Source organism: Genypterus blacodes, unplaced genomic scaffold (assembly GCF_046128005.1).
Source record: "Genypterus blacodes isolate CSIRO-AG114 ecotype Tasmania unplaced genomic scaffold, CSIRO-AGI_Gbla_v1 ptg000039l_1, whole genome shotgun sequence".
NCBI lineage: Eukaryota > Metazoa > Chordata > Actinopteri > Ophidiiformes > Ophidiidae > Genypterus > Genypterus blacodes.
Window position 1 is genome coordinate 8149043 of NW_027466852.1, and position 23281 is coordinate 8172323.

General features: G+C 45.1%; 17 non-coding genes and 8 pseudogenes across 17 annotated transcripts; all 25 read left to right on the forward strand.

Moving 5' to 3' along the window:
• The first annotated feature begins 102 nt into the window (after positions 1-102).
• Positions 103-221, forward strand: LOC142998739 (5S ribosomal RNA). Its single transcript, XR_012963036.1, has one exon. It is a non-coding gene; the product is annotated as a 5S ribosomal RNA (ribosomal RNA).
• Positions 222-681: 460 nt separating this feature from the next.
• Positions 682-800, forward strand: LOC142997342 (5S ribosomal RNA). Its single transcript, XR_012962071.1, has one exon. It is a non-coding gene; the product is annotated as a 5S ribosomal RNA (ribosomal RNA).
• A 6322-nt stretch (positions 801-7122) lies between these two features.
• On the forward strand, positions 7123-7241 carry LOC142997567 (5S ribosomal RNA). Its single transcript, XR_012962287.1, has one exon. It is a non-coding gene; the product is annotated as a 5S ribosomal RNA (ribosomal RNA).
• A 445-nt stretch (positions 7242-7686) lies between these two features.
• Positions 7687-7805, forward strand: LOC142997922 (5S ribosomal RNA). The gene has a single exon (XR_012962625.1). It is a non-coding gene; the product is annotated as a 5S ribosomal RNA (ribosomal RNA).
• Positions 7806-8050: 245 nt separating this feature from the next.
• On the forward strand, positions 8051-8169 carry LOC142997375 (5S ribosomal RNA). Its single transcript, XR_012962103.1, has one exon. It is a non-coding gene; the product is annotated as a 5S ribosomal RNA (ribosomal RNA).
• A 455-nt stretch (positions 8170-8624) lies between these two features.
• On the forward strand, positions 8625-8743 carry LOC142998141 (5S ribosomal RNA; annotated as a pseudogene).
• Positions 8744-8988: 245 nt separating this feature from the next.
• Positions 8989-9107, forward strand: LOC142998819 (5S ribosomal RNA). Its single transcript, XR_012963110.1, has one exon. It is a non-coding gene; the product is annotated as a 5S ribosomal RNA (ribosomal RNA).
• Positions 9108-9352: 245 nt separating this feature from the next.
• On the forward strand, positions 9353-9471 carry LOC142998692 (5S ribosomal RNA). The gene has a single exon (XR_012962990.1). It is a non-coding gene; the product is annotated as a 5S ribosomal RNA (ribosomal RNA).
• Positions 9472-9938: 467 nt separating this feature from the next.
• On the forward strand, positions 9939-10057 carry LOC142997076 (5S ribosomal RNA). The gene has a single exon (XR_012961815.1). It is a non-coding gene; the product is annotated as a 5S ribosomal RNA (ribosomal RNA).
• Positions 10058-10505: 448 nt separating this feature from the next.
• LOC142997474 (5S ribosomal RNA) lies at positions 10506-10624 on the forward strand. Its single transcript, XR_012962198.1, has one exon. It is a non-coding gene; the product is annotated as a 5S ribosomal RNA (ribosomal RNA).
• A 245-nt stretch (positions 10625-10869) lies between these two features.
• Positions 10870-10988, forward strand: LOC142998306 (5S ribosomal RNA; annotated as a pseudogene).
• A 241-nt stretch (positions 10989-11229) lies between these two features.
• Positions 11230-11348, forward strand: LOC142998285 (5S ribosomal RNA; annotated as a pseudogene).
• A 445-nt stretch (positions 11349-11793) lies between these two features.
• Positions 11794-11912, forward strand: LOC142997144 (5S ribosomal RNA). The gene has a single exon (XR_012961879.1). It is a non-coding gene; the product is annotated as a 5S ribosomal RNA (ribosomal RNA).
• Positions 11913-12413: 501 nt separating this feature from the next.
• On the forward strand, positions 12414-12532 carry LOC142998126 (5S ribosomal RNA; annotated as a pseudogene).
• A 241-nt stretch (positions 12533-12773) lies between these two features.
• Positions 12774-12892, forward strand: LOC142997834 (5S ribosomal RNA). The gene has a single exon (XR_012962542.1). It is a non-coding gene; the product is annotated as a 5S ribosomal RNA (ribosomal RNA).
• Positions 12893-13137: 245 nt separating this feature from the next.
• LOC142997159 (5S ribosomal RNA) lies at positions 13138-13256 on the forward strand. The gene has a single exon (XR_012961894.1). It is a non-coding gene; the product is annotated as a 5S ribosomal RNA (ribosomal RNA).
• A 245-nt stretch (positions 13257-13501) lies between these two features.
• LOC142998308 (5S ribosomal RNA) lies at positions 13502-13620 on the forward strand (annotated as a pseudogene).
• A 241-nt stretch (positions 13621-13861) lies between these two features.
• On the forward strand, positions 13862-13980 carry LOC142998132 (5S ribosomal RNA; annotated as a pseudogene).
• A 445-nt stretch (positions 13981-14425) lies between these two features.
• LOC142997145 (5S ribosomal RNA) lies at positions 14426-14544 on the forward strand. The gene has a single exon (XR_012961880.1). It is a non-coding gene; the product is annotated as a 5S ribosomal RNA (ribosomal RNA).
• Positions 14545-15045: 501 nt separating this feature from the next.
• LOC142998277 (5S ribosomal RNA) lies at positions 15046-15164 on the forward strand (annotated as a pseudogene).
• Positions 15165-15405: 241 nt separating this feature from the next.
• On the forward strand, positions 15406-15524 carry LOC142997835 (5S ribosomal RNA). Its single transcript, XR_012962543.1, has one exon. It is a non-coding gene; the product is annotated as a 5S ribosomal RNA (ribosomal RNA).
• A 245-nt stretch (positions 15525-15769) lies between these two features.
• LOC142997160 (5S ribosomal RNA) lies at positions 15770-15888 on the forward strand. The gene has a single exon (XR_012961895.1). It is a non-coding gene; the product is annotated as a 5S ribosomal RNA (ribosomal RNA).
• A 460-nt stretch (positions 15889-16348) lies between these two features.
• On the forward strand, positions 16349-16467 carry LOC142997391 (5S ribosomal RNA). Its single transcript, XR_012962118.1, has one exon. It is a non-coding gene; the product is annotated as a 5S ribosomal RNA (ribosomal RNA).
• Positions 16468-16912: 445 nt separating this feature from the next.
• Positions 16913-17031, forward strand: LOC142998035 (5S ribosomal RNA; annotated as a pseudogene).
• A 245-nt stretch (positions 17032-17276) lies between these two features.
• LOC142997585 (5S ribosomal RNA) lies at positions 17277-17395 on the forward strand. The gene has a single exon (XR_012962304.1). It is a non-coding gene; the product is annotated as a 5S ribosomal RNA (ribosomal RNA).
• Positions 17396-23281: the final 5886 nt, after the last annotated feature.

Genomic DNA, 23281 nt, shown 5'->3' on the forward strand with positions numbered 1-23281 from the left:
GTAAATTGTGATATACATGAACTTGAGTGTAGTCATGTGTTCACGGTGACTTGAACTGGGTCTGTCTCACCTATAAAGAGCCTCTGTGTGGCTGCTCTCCTCGTTTACGGCCATACCACACTGAACATGCCTGATCTCGTCTGATCTCGGAAGCTAAGCAGTGTCGGGCCAGGTTAGTACTTGGATGGGAGACCGCCTGGGAATACCCGGTGCCGTAAGCATTTTGGCCCTCTGAGCAGCAGGCCTCACCTGGTCCTCCTCCCTCATGTTTCACTCCCTCTGTCAACACCCAATGTCCCTCAGGAAAATAAAGTTGTATCTTATCTTATCTTATATGAAAGCATACATTCAGAAAATGAGTATTGCACATGGGCATAATATGAGATGATTGAATGCACATGAGGAGTGAAGTACACGAGCCACTGTGTGACGATGATGATGATGATGATGATGATGATGAGGATGAAAGTGAGCGCCAGAGATGTTAGTGGTCCCTCTGTATGTTCTATGTGATGATTATCAGTTTCATTAGGTAAGACTTCATTATGCAGAAATGTGTGTTTCTGATGAAGGCATCATGTAAATTGTGATATACATGAACTTGAGTGTAGTCATGTGTGCACGGTGACATGAACTGGGTCTGTCTCACCTATAAAGAGCCTCTGTGTGGCTGCGCTCCTCGTTTACGGCCATACCACTCTGAACACGCCCGATCTCGTCTGATCTCGGAAGCTAATCAGCGTCGGGCCAGGTTAGTACTTGGATAGGAGACCGCCTGGGAATACCTGGTGCCGTAAGCATTTTGGCCCTCTGAGCAGCAGGCCTCACCTGGTCCTCCTCCCTCATGTTTCACTCCCTCTGTGAACACGCAATTTCCCTCGGGAGAACAAAGTTGTATCTTATCTTATCTGAAATGTTAGTGTTCTTCTGATGAAGGCATCATGTAAATTGTGATATACATGAACTTGAGTGTAGTCATGTGTACACGGTGACTTGAACTGGGTCTGTCTCACCTATAAAGAGCCTCTGTGTGGCTGCTCTCCTCGTTTACGGCCATACCACTCTGAACACGGAAGTAAGAGGAGGTGTGTGTTAGCTCCAGGCGTGCGTGTATTTTGACTGATCCTGTGCAGCAATTTTGATTTTGAGTTTGAACTGTGGCGTTTCTTTAAGCCCAGATTTTTCGTTTCTTTGATAGCTCGGTTTTTGGAGCCACCCCCAGCAGTTTTGACTGTCTGGGGGACACTTTAAGTTATTTATTTGTTTGTTTGGTTTGTGTTTTCCTGATGGAAAATAGTTTATACTGTGCTCCAAGTATGGTGAGAACCAGAGGAAAGGGAGCCAGAGTCGCTGCACCGGGCCCGGACCGGACGGCCCAGGCAAACGAGCCGATGGTGAAAGACGATCGGGCGTACAGGACCGTGGACGGTCAGAATACGACGGGAGAAATGAAGGACACACGTGCGGTGACAGCTCCTGACGTAGCCGAAAATGCGGAAGGAGGAAGAGGGCAGGAGAGAGAAGTCATCAGAGAGGAAGAGATACGGATTATTAAGGATAAAGCTGAAGAGTTTCAGCAAAATTTAACGCTCGCCCTGGAGCTGATTGGAGAAGATAAAGTGACCGCAATGGAGCTGATCCAGGCAATACAAGACACTTGTGGGAAAATCATCGCCTGCCGGTACACGGGCAGAAATAAATATGAGATCACAATGAATCACCCGAAGGGGAAAAAAAGACTATTGGACGGCATAAAAATTGGACAGACCGCGATCATGTCCAAGGAGTTATGTAATGATGAGCTGGTGGTCTCGTTTCTGGGGCTGCCGGCGTATATCACGGACAGCGTCATTCTGGGCAAGCTGAACAGCTGGGGAGTGAGTGCAGTATCCCCGATCATCAGGAGAATGTGGCCGGGAACTAGAATTGCTGACGGAACAAGATACGTGAAAGTTAAATTCACGGAGACGGTCCAATCACTTCCATATTCGACCAAGTTTGAGACGGCTTTTGGAGCAGAGTTCTTCAGAGTTTTGCACGACAAACAGGTGAAAGTGTGCAGACAGTGCATACAGACTGGTCATATCCTGAGGGACTGTCCAGATTTCCTTTGTAGAAAATGTGGAGAGCAGGGGCACTATGCAAGGGAGTGCATGGGCAGAGGGAACAAATGCCAGAGCTGCAAAAAGAATCGAGAGAGAATATCTCTGAGAGGGAGGAGACCGAGAAGGATCGTGCGGAGGGGGAAGCGGAGAAAGGAAGAGACATACTGGAGTCGGACGGAGAGCAAGGAATGGAGGTGAGAGGATCGACAGCTGAGGTGCCGGGACATGGAGACGCAGCAGAGGGGCAGAGTGTGGATACATCGGAGAGAAAGGAGAGGAAGGTGAAAATTGTTCAACTTCAGCAGCCCCCAGAATCAGACTCAGAGATATGCTTGACGGGGTCTCAAGAGTCGGGGAACTCGGAGTCTGATATGGACCTCGGAAACAGCCAGGAGCTGGGGAAGAGAAGACTGCAATGGATGCTGAAGACAAGGGGATCAAAAAGAGGAAAAAGTAAGACGTGAACTGTAGCATAAAGATGATGGGCCTGATTTATCTCTATGTATTTACAATGTTAAAAATACTATCGCAAAACACAAACGGCTTAAGATGTATTAACAAGATGCGAGATGTTTTAAGGGTGGATACTTTTGACATCCTCTGTGTACAAGAGACTAAGTGGACAAGGGAGTGGAGAAGCTATCTGAGGGATACATGGGCTGGAAAAGTGTGGGCAAACAACGGTGTAAATGGACGAGCCGGAGTCGCTATTTTTGCTAAAGGAGATAAGATCCAAAATGTTAAGGAAATAGTGAAGGATGATGAGGGAAGGGTGATCGGTATTGAATTTATTTACAGGAATGTGCTTTACAAACTTTTGAATATTTATGCACCGAATGAGGACAACAAGCGTGGAATTTTCTTTGATCAACTAAAACCGCATTTGGGAGGGAACATTTGTGTAGTGGGGGATTTTAACTGTGCACTTACGAGGTTGGATATATCAAGCAACAATACATACAAAAGTGATATAAGTAGGAAATCGCTAAATGAGCTTTTTGACTATTTCAACCTGGTAGATCTGTGGAGGGTGCGCAATATGGGAGAAAGGGGCTTTTCCAGACGACAGACGGTTCTGGGGAAACTTAAACAGTCCAGGATTGACTTATGTCTATTAGCATCTGGGCTGGAAAAAAAGATTTCAAAATGCTGGTATGAGTTCACAGGGTTTAGCGATCATGCAAGGTTATGGGTGGAGCTGGGGGAGAAAGAGCACAAAGGTGGAGGGTTATGGTGTTTAAACAACAGTGTTTTGCTGGATGGAAAATATAGGGAGAAAGTTGAAAATCTACTGAAAGAAAGAAAAAGAGAACTGCAGGGTGAGGGTTGTATAAATATGGGGGAGTGGTGGGAGGAGGTGAAATTGCACATCAAAAAAGTGACAATAAACTATTGTAAAAATAAAATGGAGAAGGAAAGAAGGACTGAGTATAGTTTAAGAGACCAGATTAATAAAGAGCTGGAAAGGTCGATTGCAGAGGAAAACTTCAACAATCTAAAATATCTCATGCTGAGAAACAATTAGATGAGCTTGAGAAGAAACGGAGCAGAGGGGCAGCTATCAGATCAAGGATGAAGGATATTTTAGAAGGGGAAAAGAATACAAGTTTCTTTTTAGGGCTTGAAAAAAGACAGCAAAAGAAAGCTCATCTGCAAAACCTGAAAAATGAAGAGGGGAAGACAATGGAGAAGACAGGGGAAATACTGGAGGTGGCTCATAAACATTTTAAAAAACTTTTTTCAAAGACGGAGGTAAACTCTACAGACCACAGTGTTTTTGAAGGGATAGAAAAAAAATTAGGGGAAGAGGACAGAGCAGACTGTGATAAAAACATAACAGAGGAAGAATTGGAAAGAGCAATAAATGGTTTGAATAAGAACAAAAGTCCAGGGCTGGATGGGTTATCGGGGGAATTTTACATCACCTTTAAACAGGTGATAAAGCCAATTCTCCTGAGAATCTTTCAATGCATGGAGCGGGAGGGGAAAGCATCTGGGGACTTCTTCACGGGGCTAATCCGAGTGGTGTATAAGAATAAGGGTGACAAAGGTGATTTGGGGAATTATAGGCCAATTAGTCTGCTAAATACAGATTATAAAATACTGGCTAAAATCCTGGCAAACAGATTGAAGGAGGTGATAGGCACAGTGGTGAATCCCTGTCAGTGTTATGGTGTGGTAGGGAGAGACATTAGTGACATCATCTTATCGATCCAGGACATCTTTGACAAAATGAATCAGAAGGGAGGGCTGTACATAGGGGTTGATTTAGAGAAGGCGTTTGATAGGGTGGATCATGATTTTTTGTTTAAAACACTGGGAAAGATGGGTTTCGGGGAAGGTTTCACTAAATGGATCAGGTTAATATATAGGAATGCCATCAGTAGGGTGAAAATAAACGGGAGGTTAACTGAGAGCTTCGCTCTGGAGAGGTCAATCAGGCAAGGATGCCCGCTTTCAGCTATGTTATACTCCATAGCGGCAGAACCCTTGTCTGCCCTCATTAGGAGGGACCCAGGGATTTTGGGGATTGAAATGGAAGATAAAACGGACACGAAAATCTACCAGTACGCAGATGACATAAGTATTACGGTTAGGGATGAGAGGAGTGTAGACAGGGTGCTGCAGCATGTAGAGTGCTATGAGAGGGCATCTGGGGCCAAAATCAATGGGGAAAAAACCGAGCTAATGGGCTTTGGTGATGGTTTCGATTGTGTAAATAAATGGAATTTTGTAAAGAGAAATGAAATGGTGAAGGTTTTGGGTGTATACGTAGGTAAGAATCGAGATGCAGCAACAAAACAAACGTGGGGTGAAATAGAGGGAAAAATCAAAATGCGATTGGATTTCTGGTCCGGGAGGAAATTGAATCTAAGGGGTAAAGTGATAGTAACTAACGCCCTCCTCCTGTCCAAGTGTCAGTATGCGCTAAGAGTCTGTGAAATGCCGGACAGGGTAATAGGAAAGCTGAATGACATGATGAGTGCTTTCATCTGGAATAAAAAACAGCATTTGATCGCCAGGAAGGTGCTCATCAATGGGCAGAAGGAGGGCGGTTTGAAATTGGTGGACCTGAAAAGTAAAAAGCTTAGTGCACGGATTCGACTGTTAGGGAAATTTATGGGAAACGCAAAGATTTACGCGTGGCAGAAGTGCCTCGACTCTTGCCTACAGGGGTGGGATAATAGAGGAGTGTTAAATCTATGTAGGGAAACGGAGCAAAGGGAAAGAGCACAGGTTAATGCATTTACAGGGGAAATACTTGAAGCGTGGAATATTTTACTGGGGGATTTAAAGTTTAGATGTGAGACTGCGGAGCAGGTGTTACACCAACCAGTTTTCAGGAATCCGGCAATAAGGTGTCAGGGGAAGGTATTTTCAGGGAGGTACTTGGAGGAACTAGGTTTAAATCAGGTGAAGCACTTTATCCAAAGAGGTGGTGGATTTCTGCAGGAGGAAGTAATCCAGGAGGTCAGGGGAAGATTAGGGAAAGTGAGACCAATAGAGATCAAAAGACTATGCCAGAGAATTTTAGAGGGGTTACCTCGTAGCTGGGTGGCGCTGGTGAAGGGGAGGAGGGCAGAGAAGGCTCTGGAGTTGGTCAGTTTCTCCCTCATCCAAGGAGGGAAAGAGCATGACATACGATCAGTTAACTCCAAGATACTATATAGAGTGTTTTTGGGAAAGGAAAAGAAGAAAGCGGCAGCTGAGGAAGTATGGCTAAGGCAGTTCCATGGGCTTCAGAGGGAGCACATTTGGTCAGATCTAAATGTGAAGTTCATTTCATCAGAGTGCTTTGATACAAATTTCAGGCTCAGACACAATAGAATATTTGTCAATTTGGTGCTAAACCAGATAAATAGACTCAACAGCAAGGATTGTGATATATGTGAGGTGGAAGTGGAGACATTTAGGCACTTTATTTTTGAATAAGGAGTTAAAAGTGTTTTTTGAGAAACTGGACCAATGCTTTCAAAAATGTAGAGTCACAATCACGGAAAAGGAAAAATGGGAGAGGTTTTTTCTATTTGGGTATAAGGAAAGGAAAGCAGGGGTGAACAAATGGCTAATCAATTACATTCTGAGTTATGCCAAACATGTCATCAGACTTCGGAGAAACTATTCACATTTCGAGGACAAAAAAGTGAACATCTGGAGATTTTTCTGTAACTTTATGAAAAGGAATGTGAGTCTGCTGTGGGATGGTGGGGACAAGAATTTCAAACAAAAGGTGCTGGAAGATAACTGTCTATTTGTGTGCGGAAATCAGGGTGGGGTGCAAATGTCAATAGGTCAAGGGTGAGGGGTGATGGGTGAAGGAAAAAAAAAAAAAGAAAAAAAGAAGATGTGATGAATGGTGTTATGGATTGTTGGAAATAATTTGATTTGATTTGAAATGACTTGTATTTACTTGTGTAAAATGTATTTGTAAAAATATTTATTTTTTGATAATAAAAGAGAAAAAAAAAAACACGCCTGATCTCGGAAGCTAAGCAGCGTCGTGCCAGGTTAGTACTTGGATGGGAGACCGCCTGGGAATACCCGGTGCCGTAAGCATTTTGGCCCTCTGAGCAGCAGGCCTCACCTGGTCCTCCTCCCTCATGTTTCACTCCCTCTGTCAACACCCAATGTCCCTCAGGATAATAAAGTTGTATCTTATCTTATCTTATATGAAAGCATACATTCAGAAAATGAGTATTGCACATGGGCATAATATGAGATGATTGAATGCACATGAGGAGTGAAGTACATGAGCCACTGTGTGACGATGATGATGATGATGATGATGATGATGATGATGAAAGTGAGCGTCAGAAATGTTAGTGGTCCCTCTTTATGTTCTATGTGATGATTATCAGTTTCATTAGGTAAGACTTCATTATCCAGAAATGTGTGTTTCTGATGAAGGCATCATGTAAATTGTGATATACATGAACTTGAGTATAGTCATGCGTACACGGTGACATGAACTGGGTCTGTCTCACCTATAAAGAGCCTCTGTGTGGCTGCTCTCCTCGTTTACGGCCATACCACTCTGAACATGCCTGATCTCGTCTGATCTCGGAAGCTAATCAGCGTGGGGCCAGGTTAGTACTTGGATGGGAGACCGCCTGGGAATACCCGGTGCCGTAAGCATTTTGGCCCTCTGAGCAGCAGGCCTCACCTGGTCCTCCTCCCTCATGTTTCACTCCCTCTGTCAACACCCAATGTCCCTCGGGAGAATAAACTTGTATCTTATCTTATCTTATATGAAAGCATACATTCAGAAAATGAGTATTGCACATGGGCATAATATGAGATGATTGAATGCACATGAGGAGTGAAGTACACGAGCCACTGTGTGACAATGATGATGATGAGGATGAAAGTGAGCGTCAGAGATGTAAGTGGTCCCTCTGTATGTTCTATGTGATGATTATCAGTTTCATTAGGTAAGACTTCATTATCCAGAAATGTGTGTTTCTGATAAAGGCATCATGTAAATTGTGAAATACGTGAACTTGAGTGTAGTCATGTGTACACGGTGACTTGAACTGGGTCTGTCTCACCTATAAAGAGCCTCTGTGTGGCTGCTCTCCTCGTTTACGGCCATACCACTCTGAACACGCCCGATCTCCTCTGATCTCGGATGCTAAGCAGTGTCGGGCCAGGTTAGTACTTGGATGGGAGACTGCCTGGGAATACCCGGTGCAGTAAGCATTTTGGCCCTCTGAGCAGCAGGCCTCACCTGGTCCTCCTCCCTCATGTTTCACTCCCTCTGTGAACACGCAATTTCCCTCGGGAGAACAAAGTTGTATCTTATCTTATCTGAAATGTTAGTGTTCTTCTGATGAAGGCATCATGTCAATTGTGATATACATGAACTTGAGTGTAGTCATGTGTACACGGTGACTTGAACCGGGTCTGTCTCACCTATAAAGAGCCTCTGTGTGGCTGCTCTCCTCGTTTACGGCCATACCACTCTGAACACGCCCGATCTCGTCTGATCTCGGAAGCTAAGCAGCGTCGGGCCACGTTAGTACTTGGATGGGAGACCGCCTGGGAATACCCGGTGCCGTAAGCATTTTGGCCCTCTGAGCAGCAGGCCTCACCTGGTCCTCCTCCCTCATGTTGAACTCCCTCTGTGAACAAGCAATGTCCCTCGGGAGAATAAAGTTGCATCTTATCTTATATGAAAGCATACATTCAGAAAATGAGTATTGCACATGGGCATAATATGAGAAGATTGAATGCACATGAGAAGTGAAGTACACGAGCCACTGTGTGACGATGATGGTGATGATGATGATGATGATGAGGATAAAAGTGAGCGCCAGAGATGTAAGTGGTCCCTCTGTATGTTCTATGTGATGATTATCAGTTTCATTAGGTAAGACTTCATTATCCAGAAATGTGTGTTTCTGATGAAGGCATCATGTAAATTGTGATATACATGAACTTGAGTTTAGTCATGTGTACACGGTGACTTGAACTGGGTCTGTCTCACCTATAAAGAGCCTCTGTGTGGCTTCTCTCCTCGTTTACGTCCATACCACTCTGAACACGCCCGATCTCGTCTGATCTCGGAAGCTAATCAGCGTCGGGCCAGGTTAGTACTTGGATGGGAGACTGCCTGGGAATACCCGGTGCCCTAAGCATTTTGGCCCTCTGAGCAGCAGGCCTCATCTGGTCCTCCTCCCTCATGTTTCACTCCCTCTGTCAACACGCAATTTCCCTCGGGAGAATATAGTTGTATCTTATCTTATCTGAAATGTTAGTTTTCTTCAGATGAAGGCATCATGTAAATTGTGATATACATGAACTTGAGTGTAGTCATGCGTACACGGTGACTTGAACTGGGTCTGTCTCACTTAAAAAGAGCCTCTGTGTGACTCCTCTCCTCGTTTACGGCCATACCACTCTGAACACGCCTGATCTCGTCTGATCTCGGAAGCTAAGCAGCGTCGGGCCAGGTTAGTACTTGGATGGGAGACCGCCTGGGAATACCCGGTGCCGTAAGCATTTTGGCCCTCTGAGCAGCAGGCCTCACCTGGTCCTCCTCCCTCATGTTTCACTCCCTCTGTCAACACCCAATGTCCCTCAGGAGAATAAAGTTGTATCTTATCTTATCTGAAATGTTAGTTTTCTTCAGATGAAGGCATCATGTAAATTGTGATATACATGAACTTGAGTGTAGTCATGTGTACACGGTGACTTGAACCGGGTCTGTCTCACCTATAAAGAGCCTCTGTGTGGCTGCTCTCCTCGTTTACGGCCATACCACTCTGAACACGCCCGATCTCGTCTGATCTCGGAAGCTAAGCAGCGTCGGGCCAGGTTAGTACTTGGATGGGAGACCGCCTGGGAATACCCGGTGCCGTAAGCATTTTAGCCCTCTGAGCAGCAGGCCTCACCTGGTCCTCCTCCCTCATGTTGCACTCCCTCTGTGAACAAGCAATGTCCCTCGGGAGAATAAAGTTGCATCTTATCTTATATGAAAGCATACATTCAGAAAATGAGTATTGCACATGGGCATAATATGAGAAGATTGAATGCACATGAGAAGTGAAGTACACGAGCCACTGTGTGACGATGATGATGATGATGATGATGATGATGATGATGATGATGATGATTAAAGTGAGCGTCAGAGATGTTAGTGGTCCCTCTTTATATTCTATGTGATGATTATCAGTTTCATTAGGTAAGACTTCATTATCCAGAAATGTGTGTTTCTGATGAAGGCATCATGTAAATTGTGAAACACATGAACTTGAGTGTAGTCATGCGTACACGGTGACTTGAACTGGGTCTGTCTCACCTATAAAGAGCCTCTGTGTGGCTGCTCTCCTCGTTTACGGCCATACCACTCTGAACACGCCTGATCTCGTCTGATCTCGGAAGCTAAGCAGCGTCGGGCCAGATTAGTACTTGGATGGGAGACCGCCTGGGAATACCCGGTGCCGTAAGCATTTTGGCCCTCTGAGCAGCAGACCTCACCTGGTCCTCCTCCCTCATGTTTCACTCCCTCTGTCAACACCCAATGTCCCTCAGGAGAATAAAGTTGTATCTTATCTTATCTTATATGAAAGCATACATTCAGGAAATGAGTATTGCACATGGGCATAATATGAGATGATTGAATGCACATGAGGAGTGAAGTACATGAGCCACTGTGTGATGATGATGATGATGATGAGGATAAAAGTGAGCGCCAGAGATGTAAGTGGTCCCTCTGTATGTTCTATGTGATGATTATCAGTTTCATTAGGTAAGACTTCATTATCCAGAAATGTGTTTTTCTGATGAAGGCATCATGTAAATTGTGATATACATGAACTTGAGTTTAGTCATGTGTACACGGTGACTTGAACTGGGTCTGTCTCAACTATAAAGAGCCTCTGTGTGGCTTCTCTCCTCGTTTACGTCCATACCACTCTGAACACGCCCGATCTCGTCTGATCTCGGAAGCTAATCAGCGTCGGGCCAGGTTAGTACTTGGATGGGAGACCGCCTGGGAATACCCGGTGCCGTAAGCATTTTGGCCCTCTGAGCAGCAGGCCTCATCTGGTCCTCCTCCCTCATGTTTCACTCCCTCTGTCAACACGCAATTTACCTCGGAAGAATAAAGTTGTATCTTATCTTATCTGAAATGTTAGTGTTCTTCTGATGAAGGCATCATGTAAATTGTGATATACATGAACTTGAGTGTAGTCATGTGTACATGGTGACTTGAACTGGGTCTGTCTCACCTATAAAGAGCCTCTGTGTGGCTGCTCTCCTCGTTTACGTCCATACGACTCTGAACACGCCCGATCTCGTCTGATCTCGGAAGCTTATCAGCGTCGGGCCAGGTTAGTGCTTGGATGGGAGACCGCCTGGGAATACCCGGTGCCGTAAGCATTTTGGCCCTCTGAGCAGCAGGCCTCACCTGGTCCTCCTTCCTCATGTTTCACTCCCTCTGTCAACACGCAATTTCCCTCGGGAGAATAAAGTTGTATCTTATCTTATCTGGAATGTGTGCTTATGATGAAGGCATCATGTCAATTGTGATATACATGAACTTGAGTGTAGTCATGTGTACACGGTGACTTGAACTGGGTCTGTCTCACCTATAAAGAGCCTCTGAGTGGCTGCTTTCCTCGTTTAAGGCCATACCACTCTGAACACGCCCAATCTCGTCTGATCTCGGAAGCTAAGCAGCGTCGGGCCAGATTAGTACTTGGATGGGAGACCGCCTGGGAATACCCTGTGCAGTAAGCATTTTGGACCTCTGAGCAGCAGGCCTCACCTGGTCCTCCTCCCTCATGTTTCACTCCCTCTGTCAACACCCAATGTCCCTCGGGAGAATAAAGTTGTATCTTATCTTATCTTATATGAAATCATACATTCAGAAAATGAGTATTGCACATGGGCATAATATGAGATGATTGAATGCACATGAGGAGTGTAGTACACGAGCCACTGTGTGACAATGATGATGATGAGGATGAAAGTGAGCGTCAGAGATGTAAGTGGTCCCTCTGTATGTTCTATGTGATGATTATCAGTTTCATTAGGTAAGACTTCATTATCCAGAAATGTTTGTTTCTGATGAAGGCATCATGTAAATTGTGATATACATGAACTTGCGTGTAGTCATGTGTACACGGTGACTTGAACTGGGTCTGTCTCACCTAAAAAGAGCCTCTGTGTGGCTGCTCTCTTCGTTTACGGCCATACCACTCTGAACACGCCTGATCTCGTCTGATCTCGGAAGCTAAGCAGCGTCGGGCCAGGTTAGTACTTGGATGGGAGACCGCCTGGGAATACCCGGTGCCGTAGGCATTTTTGCCCTCTGAGCAGCAGGCCTCACCTGGTCCTCCTCCCTCATGTTTCACTCCCTCTGTCAACACGCAATTTCCCTCGGGAGAATAAAGTTGTATCTTATCTTATCTGAAATGTTAGTGTTCTTCTGATGAAGGCATCATGTAAATCTTATATGAAATCATACATTCAGAAAATGAGTATTGCACATGGGCATAATATGAGATGATTGAATGCACATGAGGAGTGAAGTACACGAGCCACTGTGTGACGATGATGATGATGATGATGATGATGATGAGGATAAAAGTGAGCGCCAGAGATGTAAGTGGTCCCTCTGTATGTTCTATGTGATGATTATCAGTTTCATTAGGTAAGACTTCATTATCCAGAAATGTGTGTTTCTGATGAAGGCGTCATGTAAATTGTGATATACATGAACTTGAGTGTAGTCATGTGTACACGGTGACTTGAACTGGGTCTGTCTCACCTATAAAGAGCCTCTGTGTGGCTTCTCTCCTCGTTTACGTCCATACCACTCTGAACACGCCCGATCTCGTCTGATCTCGGAAGCTAATCAGCGTCGGTCCAGGTTAGTACTTGGATGGGAGACCGCCTGGGAATACCCGATGCCGTAAGCATTTTGGCCCTCTGAGCAGCAGGCCTCACCTTGTCCTCCTCCCTCATGTTGCACTCCCTCTGTCAACACGCAATTTCCCTCGGGAGAATAAAGTTGTATCTTATCTTATCTGAAATGTGTGTTTATGATGAAGGCATCATGTCAATTGTGATATACATGAACTTGAGTGTAGTCATGTGTACACGGTGACTTGAACTGGGTCTGTCTCACCTAAAAAGAGCCTCTGTGTGGCTGCTCTCCTTGTTTACGGCCATACCACTCTGAACACGCCCGATCTCGTCTGATCTCGGAAGCTAAGCAGCGTCGGGCCAATTTAGTACTTGGATGGGAGACCGCCTGGGAATACCCGGTGCAGTAAGCATTTTGGCCCTCTGAGCAGCAGGCCTCACCTGGTCCTCCTCCCTCATGTTTCACTCCCTCTGTCAACACGCAATTTCCCTCGGGAGAATAAAGTTGTATCTTATCTTATCTGAAATGTTAGTGTTCTTCTGATGAAGGCATCATGTAAATTGTGATATACATGAACTTGAGTGTAGTCATGTGTTCACGGTGACTTGAACTGGGTCTGTCTCACCTATAAAGAGCCTCTGTGTGGCTGCTCTCCTCGTTTACGGCCATACCACTCTGAACATGCCTGATCTCGTCTGATCTCGGAAGCTAAGCAGCGTCGGGCCAGGTTAGTACTTGGATGGGAGACCGCCTGGGAATACCCGGTGCCGTAAGCATTTTGGCCCTCTGAGCAGCAGGCCTCATCTGGTCCTCCTCCCTCATGTTTCACTCCCTCTGTCAACACGCAATTTACCTCGGAAGAATAAAGTTGTATCTTATCTTATCTGAAATGTTAGTGTTCTTCTGATGAAGGCATCATGTAAATTGTGATATACATGAACTTGAGTGTAGTCATGTGTACATGGTGACTTGAACTGGGTCTGTCTCACCTATAAAGAGCCTCTGTGTGGCTGCTCTCCTCGTTTACGTCCATACGACTCTGAACACGCCCGATCTCGTCTGATCTCGGAAGCTTATCAGCGTCGGGCCAGGTTAGTGCTTGGATGGGAGACCGCCTGGGAATACCCGGTGCCGTAAGCATTTTGGCCCTCTGAGCAGCAGGCCTCACCTGGTCCTCCTTCCTCATGTTTCACTCCCTCTGTCAACACGCAATTTCCCTCGGGAGAATAAAGTTGTATCTTATCTTATCTGGAATGTGTGCTTATGATGAAGGCATCATGTCAATTGTGATATACATGAACTTGAGTGTAGTCATGTGTACACGGTGACTTGAACTGGGTCTGTCTCACCTATAAAGAGCCTCTGAGTGGTTGCTTTCCTCGTTTAAGGCCATACCACTCTGAACACGCCCAATCTCGTCTGATCTCGGAAGCTAAGCAGCGTCGGGCCAGATTAGTACTTGGATGGGAGACCGCCTGGGAATACCCGGTGCAGTAAGCATTTTGGACCTCTGAGCAGCAGGCCTCACCTGGTCCTCCTCCCTCATGTTTCACTCCCTCTGTCAACACCCAATGTCCCTCGGGAGAATAAAGTTGTATCTTATCTTATCTTATATGAAATCATACATTCAGAAAATGAGTATTGCACATGGGCATAATATGAGATGATTGAATGCACATGAGGAGTGAAGTACACGAGCCACTGTGTGACAATGATGATGATGAGGATGAAAGTGAGCGTCAGAGATGTAAGTGGTCCCTCTGTATGTTCTATGTGATGATTATCAGTTTCATTAGGTAAGACTTCATTATCCAGAAATGTTTGTTTCTGATGAAGGCATCATGTAAATTGTGATATACATGAACTTGAGTGTAGTCATGTGTACACGGTGACTTGAACTGGGTCTGTCTCACCTAAAAAGAGCCTCTGTGTGGCTACTCTCTTCGTTTACGGCCATACCACTCTGAACACGCCTGATCTCGTCTGATCTCGGAAGCTAAGCAGCGTCGGGCCAGGTTAGTACTTGGATGGGAGACCGCCTGGGAATACCCGGTGCCGTAGGCATTTTTGCCCTCTGAGCAGCAGGCCTCACCTGGTCCTCCTCCCTCATGTTTCACTCCCTCTGTCAACACGCAATTTCCCTCGGGAGAATAAAGTTGTATCTTATCTTATCTGAAATGTTAGTGTTCTTCTGATGAAGGCATCATGTAAATCTTATATGAAATCATACATTCAGAAAATGAGTATTGCACATGGGCATAATATGAGATGATTGAATGCACATGAGGAGTGAAGTACACGAACCACTGTGTGACGATGATGATGATGATGATGATGATGATGAGGATAAAAGTGAGCGCCAGAGATGTAAGTGGTCCCTCTGTATGTTCTATGTGATGATTATCAGTTTCATTAGGTAAGACTTCATTATCCAGAAATGTGTGTTTCTGATGAAGGCGTCATGTAAATTGTGATATACATGAACTTGAGTGTAGTCATGTGTACACGGTGACTTGAACTGGGTCTGTCTCACCTATAAAGAGCCTCTGTGTGGCTTCTCTCCTCGTTTACGTCCATACCACTCTGAACACGCCCGATCTCGTCTGATCTCGGAAGCTAATCAGCGTCGGTCCAGGTTAGTACTTGGATGGGAGACCGCCTGGGAATACCCGATGCGGTAAGCATTTTGGCCCTCTGAGCAGCAGGCCTCACCTTGTCCTCCTCCCTCATGTTGCACTCCCTCTGTCAACACGCAATTTCCCTCGGGAGAATAAAGTTGTATCTTATCTTATCTGAAATGTGTGTTTATGATGAAGGCATCATGTCAATTGTGATATACATGAACTTGAGTGTAGTCATGTGTACACGGTGACTTGAACTGGGTCTGTCTCACCTAAAAAGAGCCTCTGTGTGGCTGCTCTCCTTGTTTACGGCCATACCACTCTGAACACGCCCGATCTCGTCTGATCTCGGAAGCTAAGCAGCGTCGGGCCAATTTAGTACTTGGATGGGAGACCGCCTGGGAATACCCGGTGCAGTAAGCATTTTGGCCCTCTGAGCAGCAGGCCTCACCTGGTCCTCCTCCCTCATGTTTCACTACCTCTGTCAACACGCAATTTCCCTCGGGAGAATAAAGTTGTATCTTATCTTATCTGAAATGTTAGTGTTCTTCTGATGAAGGCATCATGTAAATTGTGATATACATGAACTTGAGTGTAGTCATGTGTTCACGGTGACTTGAACTGGGTCTGTCTCACCTATAAAGAGCCTCTGTGTGGCTGCTCTCCTCGTTTACGGCCATACCACTCTGAACATGCCTGATCTCGTCTGATCTCGGAAGCTAAGCAGCGTCGGGCCAGGTTAGTACTTGGATGGGAGACCGCCTGGGAATACCCGGTGCCGTAAGCATTTTGGCCCTCTGAGCAGCAGGCCTCACCTGGTCCTCCTCCCTCATGTTTCACTCCCTCTGTCAACACCCAATGTCCCTCAGGAGAATAAAGTTGTATCTTATCTTATCTTATATGAAAGCATACATTCAGAAAATGAGTATTGCACATGGGCATAATATGAGATGATTGAATGCACATGAGGAGTGAAGTACACGAGCCACTGTGTGACGATGATGATGATGATGATGATGATGATGAGGATAAAAGTGAGCGCCAGAGATGTAAGTGGTCCTTCTGTATGTTCAATGTGATGATTATCAGTTTCATTAGGTAAGACTTCATTATCCAGAAATGTGTGTTTCTGATAAAGGCATCATGTAAATTGTGATATACATGAACTTGAGTGTAGTCATGTGTACACGGTGACTTGAACTGGGTCTGTCTCACCTATAAACAGCCTCTGTGTGGCTTCTCTCCTCGTTTACGGCCATACCACTCTGAACACGCCCGATCTCGTCTGATCTCAGAAGCTAATCAGCGTCGGGCCAGGTTAGTACTTGGATGGGAGACCGCCTGGGAATACCCGGTGCCGTAAGCTTTTTGGCCCTCTGAGCAGCAGGCCTCACCTGGTCCTCCTCCCTCATGTTTCACTCCCTCTGTCAACACCCAATGTCCCTCAGGAGAATAAAGTTGTATCTTATCTTATCTTATATGAAAGCATACATTCAGAAAATGAGTATTGCACATGGGCATAATATGAGATGATCGAATGCACATGAGGAGTGAAGTACACGAGCCACTCTGTGACAATGATGATGATGAGGATGATAGTTAGCGTCAGAGATGTAAGTGGTCCCTCTGTATGTTCTATGTGATGATTATCAGTTTCATTAGGTAAGACTTCATTATCCAGAAATGTGTGTTTCTGATGAAGGCATCATGTAAATTGTGATATACATGAACTTGAGTGTAGTCATGTGTACACGGTGACTTGAACTGGGTCTGTCTCACCTAAAAAGAGCCTCTGTGTGGCTGCTCTCCTCATTTACGGCCATACCACTCTGAACACGCCCGATCTCGTCTGATCTCGGAAGCTAAGCAGCGTCCGGCCAGGTTAGTACTTGGATGGGAGACCGCCTGGGAATACCCGGTGCAGTAAGCATTTTGGCCCTCTGAGCAGCAGGCCTCACCTGGTCCTCCTCCCTCATGTTTCACTCCCTCTGTGAACACGCAATTTCCCTCGGGAGAATAAAGTTGTATCTTATCTTATCTGAAATGTTAGTGTTCTTCTGATGAAGGCATCATGTAAATTGTGATATACATGAACTTGAGTGTAGTCATGCGTACACGGTGACTTGAACTGGGTCTGTCTCACCTATAAAGAGCCTCTGTGTGGCTCCTCTCCTCGTTTACGGCCATACCACTCTGAACACGCCTGATCTCGTCTGATCTCGGAAGCTAAGCAGCATCGGGCCAGGTTAGTACTTGGATGGGAGACCGCCTGGGAATACCCGGTGCCGTAAGTATTTTGGCCCTCTGAGCAGCAGGCCTCACCTGGTCCTCCTCTCTCATGTTTCACTCCCTCTGTTAACACCCAATGACCCTCAGGAAAATAAAGTTGTATCTTATCTTATCTTATATGAAAGCATACATTCAGAAAATGAGTATTGCACATGGGCATAATATGAGATGATTGAATGCACATGAGGAGTGAAGTACACGAGCCACTGTGTGACGATGATGATGATGATGATGATGATGATGATGAGGATAAAAGTGAGCGCCAGAGATGTAAGTGGTCCATCTGTATGTTCTATGTGATGATTATCAGTTTCATTAGGTAAGACTTCATTATCCAGAAATGTGTGTTTCTGATGAAGGCATCATGTAAATTGTGATATACATGAACTTGAGTGTAGTCATGTGTACACAGTGACTTAAACTGGGTCTGTCTCACCAATAAAGAGCCTCTGTGTGGCTGCTCTCCTCGTTTACGGCCATACCACTCTGAACACGGAAGTAAGAGGAGGTGTGTGTGAGCTCCAGGCGTGCGTGTATTTTGACTGATCCTGTGCGGCAATTTTGATTTTGAGTTTAAACTGTGGCGTTTCTTTAAGCCCAGATTTTTCGTTTCTTTGATAGCTCGGTTTTTGGAGCCACCCCCAGCAGTTTTGACTGTCTGGGGGACACTTTAAGTTATTTGTTTGTTTGGTTTGTGTTTTCCTGATGGAAAATAGTTTATACTGTGCTCCAAGTATGGTGAGAACCAGAGGAAAGGGAGCCAGAGTCGCTGCACCGGGCCCGGACCGGACGGCCCAGGCAAACGAGCCGATGGTGAAAGACGATCGGGCGTACAGGACCGTGGACGGTCAGAATATGACGGGAGAAATGAAGGACACACGTGCGGTGACAGCTCCTGACGTAGCCGAAAATGCGGAAGGAGGAAGAGGGCAGGAGAGAGAAATCATCAGAGAGGAAGAGATACGGATTATTAAGGATAAAGCTGAAGAGTTTCAGCAAAATTTAACGCTCGCGCTGGAGCTGATTGGAGAAGATAAAGTGACCGCAATGGAGCTGATCCAGGCAATACAAGACACTTGTGGGAAAATCATCGCCTGCCGGTACACGGGCAGAAATAAATATGAGATCACAATGAATCACCCGAAGGGGAAAGAAAGACTATTGGACGGCATAAAAATTGGACAGACCGCGATCATGTCCAAGGAGTTATGTAATGATGAGCTGGTGGTCTCGTTTCTGGGGCTGCCGGCGTATATCACGGACAGCGTCATTCTGGGCAAGCTGAACAGCTGGGGAGTGAGTGCAGTATCCCCGATCATCAGGAGAATGTGGCCGGGAACTAGAATTGCTGACGGAACAAGATACGTGAAAGTTAAATTCACGGAGACGGTCCAATCACTTCCATATTCGACCAAGTTTGAGACGGCTTTTGGAGCAGAGTTCTTCAGAGTTTTGCACGACAAACAGGTGAAAGTGTGCAGACAGTGCATACAGACTGGTCATATCCTGAGGGACTGTCCAGATTTCCTTTGTAGAAAATGTGGAGAGCAGGGGCACTATGCAAGGGAGTGCATGGGCAGAGGGAACAAATGCCAGAGCTGCAAAAAGGAGAGCAGCAGATGTGTTTGTGAGGACGTTGATCATGCTCCAGGGACGGGAGGAAAGCAACGTGAGGAGCAGGAAGAATCGAGAGAGAATATCTCTGAGAGGGAGGAGACCGAGAAGGATCGTGCGGAGGGGGAAGCGGAGAAAGGAAGAGACATACTGGAGTCGGACGGAGAGCAAGGAATGGAGGTGAGAGGATCGACAGCTGAGGTGCCGGGACATGGAGACGCAGCAGAGGGGCAGAGTGTGGATACATCGGAGAGAAAGGAGAGGAAGGTGAAAATTGTTCAACTTCAGCGGCCCCCAGAATCAGACTCAGAGATATGCTTGACGGGGTCTCAAGAGTCGGGGAACTCGGAGTCTGATATGGACCTCGGAAACAGCCAGGAGCTGGGGAAGAGAAGACTGCAATGGATGCTGAAGACAAGGGGATCAAAAAGAGGAAAAAGTAAGACGTGAACTGTAGCATAAAGATGATGGGCCTGATTTATCTCTATGTATTTACAATGTTAAAAATACTATCGCAAAACACAAACGGCTTAAGATGTATTAACAAGATGAGAGATGTTTTAAGGGTGGATACTTTTGACATCCTCTGTGTACAAGAGACTAGGTGGACAAGGGAGTGGAGAAGCTATCTGAGGGATACATGGGCTGGAAAAGTGTGGGCAAACAACGGTGTAAATGGACGAGCCGGAGTCGCTATTTTTGCGAAAGGAGATAAGATCCAAAATGTTAAGGAAATAGTGAAGGATGATGAGGGAAGGGTGATCGGTATTGAATTTATTTACAGGAATGTGCTTTACAAACTTTTGAATATTTATGCACCGAATGAGGACAACAAGCGTGGAATTTTCTTTGATCAACTAAAACCGCATTTGGGAGGGAACATTTGTGTAGTGGGGGATTTTAACTGTGCACTTACGAGGTTGGATATATCAAGCAACAATACATACAAAAGTGATATAAGTAGGAAATCGCTAAATGAGCTTTTTGACTATTTCAACCTGGTAGATCTGTGGAGGGTGCGCAATATGGGAGAAAGGGGCTTTTCCAGACGACAGACGGTTCTGGGGAAACTTAAACAGTCCAGGATTGACTTATGTCTATTAGCATCTGGGCTGGAAAAAAAGATTTCAAAATGCTGGTATGAGTTCACAGGGTTTAGCGATCATGCAAGGTTATGGGTGGAGCTGGGGGAGAAAGAGCACAAAGGTGGAGGGTTATGGTGTTTAAATAACAGTGTTTTGCTGGATGGAAAATATAGGGAGAAAGTTGAAAATCTACTGAAAGAAAGAAAAAGAGAACTGCAGGGTGAGGGTTGTATAAATATGGGGGAGTGGTGGGAGGAGGTGAAATTGCACATCAAAAAAGTGACAATAAACTATTGTAAAAATAAAATGGAGAAGGAAAGAAGGACTGAGTATAGTTTAAGAGACCAGATTAATAAAGAGCTGGAAAGGTCGATTGCAGAGGAAAACTTCAACAATCTAAAATATCTCATGCTGAGAAAACAATTAGATGAGCTTGAGAAGAAACGGAGCAGAGGGGCAGCTATCAGATCAAGGATGAAGGATATTTTAGAAGGGGAAAAGAATACAAGTTTCTTTTTAGGGCTTGAAAAAAGACAGCAAAAGAAAGCTCATCTGCAAAACCTGAAAAATGAAGAGGGTAAGACAATGGAGAAGACAGGGGAAATGCTGGAGGTGGCTCATAAACATTTTAAAAAACTTTTTTCAAAGATGGAGGTAAACTCTACAGACCACAGTGTTTTTGAAGGGATAGAAAAAAAATTAGGGGAAGAGGACAGAGCAGACTGTGATAAAAACATAACAGAGGAAGAATTGGAAAGAGCAATAAATGGTTTGAATAAGAACAAAAGTCCAGGGCTGGATGGGTTATCGGGGGAATTTTACATCACCTTTAAACAGGTGATAAAGCCAATTCTCCTGAGAATCTTTCAATGCATGGAGCGGGAGGGGAAAGCATCTGGGGACTTCTTCACGGGGCTAATCCGAGTGGTGTATAAGAATAAGGGTGACAAAGGTGATTTGGGGAATTATAGGCCAATTAGTCTGCTAAATACAGATTATAAAATACTGGCTAAAATCCTGGCAAACAGATTGAAGGAGGTGATAGGCACAGTGGTGAATCCCTGTCAGTGTTATGGTGTGGTAGGGAGAGACATTAGTGACATCATCTTATCGATCCAGGACATCTTTGACAAAATGAATCAGAAGGGAGGGCTGTACATAGGGGTTGATTTAGAGAAGGCGTTTGATAGGGTGGATCATGATTTTTTGTTTAAAACACTGGGAAAGATGGGTTTCGGGGAAGGTTTCACTAAATGGATTAGGTTAATATATAGGAATGCCATCAGTAGGGTGAAAATAAACGGGAGGTTAACTGAGAGCTTCGCTCTGGAGAGGTCAATCAGGCAAGGATGCCCGCTTTCAGCTATGTTATACTCCATAGCGGCAGAACCCTTGTCTGCCCTCATTAGGAGGGACCCAGGGATTTTGGGGATTGAAATGGAAGATAAAACGGACACAAAAATCTACCAGTACGCAGATGACATAAGTATTACGGTTAGGGATGAGAGGAGTGTAGACAGGGTGCTGCAGCATGTAGAGTGCTATGAGAGGGCATCTGGGGCCAAAATCAATGCGGAAAAAACCGAGCTAATGGGCTTTGGTGATGGTTTCGATTGTGTAAATAAATGGAATTTTGTAAAGAGAAATGAAATGGTGAAGGTTTTGGGTGTATACGTAGGTAAGAATCGAGATGCAGCAACAAAACAAACGTGGGGTGAAATAGAGGGAAAAATCAAAATGCGATTGGATTTCTGGTCCGGGAGGAAATTGAATCTAAGGGGTAAAGTGATAGTAACTAACGCCCTCCTCCTGTCCAAGTGTCAGTATGCGCTAAGAGTCTGTGAAATGCCGGACAGGGTAATAGGAAAGCTGAATGACATGATGAGTGCTTTCATCTGGAATAAAAAACAGCATTTGATAGCCAGGAAGGTGCTCATCAATGGGCAGAAGGAGGGCGGTTTGAAATTGGTGGACCTGAAAAGTAAAAAGCTTAGTGCACGGATTCGACTGTTAGGGAAATTTATGGGAAACGCAAAGATTTACGCGTGGCAGAAGTGCCTCGACTCTTGCCTACAGGGGTGGGATAATAGAGGAGTGTTTAATCTATGTAGGGAAACGGAGCAAAGGGAAAGAGCACAGGTTAATGCATTTACAGGGGAAATACTTGAAGCGTGGAATATTTTACTGGGGGATTTAAAGTTTAGATGTGAGACTGCGGAGCAGGTGTTACACCAACCAGTTTTCAGAAATCCGGCAATAAGGTGCCAGGGGAAGGTATTTTCAGGGAGGTACTTGGAGGAACTAGGTTTAAATCAGGTGAAGCACTTTATCCAAAGAGGTGGTGGATTTCTGCAGGAGGAAGTAATCCAGGAGGTCAGGGGAAGATTAGGGAAAGTGAGACCAATAGAAATCAAAAGACTATGCCAGAGAATTTTAGAGGGGTTACCTCAGAGCTGGGTGGCGCTGGTGAAGGGGAGGAGGGCAGAGAAGGCTCTGGAGTTGGTCAGTTTCTCCCTCATCCAAGGAGGGAAAGAGCATGACATACGATCAGTTAACTCCAAGATACTATATAGAGTGTTTTTGGGAAAGGAAAAGAAGAAAGCGGCAGCTGAGGAAGTATGGCTAAGGCAGTTCCATGGGCTTCAGAGGGAGCACATTTGGTCAGATCTAAATGTGAAGTTCATTTCATCAGAGTGCTTTGATACAAATTTCAGGCTCAGACACAATAGAATATTTGTCAATTTGGTGCTAAACCAGATAAATAGACTCAACAGCAAGGTTTGTGATATATGTGAGGTGGAAGTGGAGACATTTAGGCACTTTATTTTTGAATGTAAGGAGTTAAAAGTGTTTTTTGAGAAACTGGACCAATGCTTCCAAAAATGTAGAGTCACAATCACGGAAAAGGAAAAATGGGAGAGGTTTTTTCTATTTGGGTATAAGGAAAGGAAAGCAGGGGTGAACAAATGGCTTATCAATTACATTCTGAGTTATGCCAAACATGTCATCAGACTTCGGAGAAACTATTCACATTTCGAGGACAAAAAAGTGAACATCTGGAGATTTTTCTGTAACTTTATGAAAATGAATGTGAGTCTGCTGTGGGATGGTGGGGACAAGAATTTCAAACAAAAGGTGCTGGAAGATAACTGTCTATTTGTGTGTGGAAATCAGGGTGGGGTGCAAATGTCA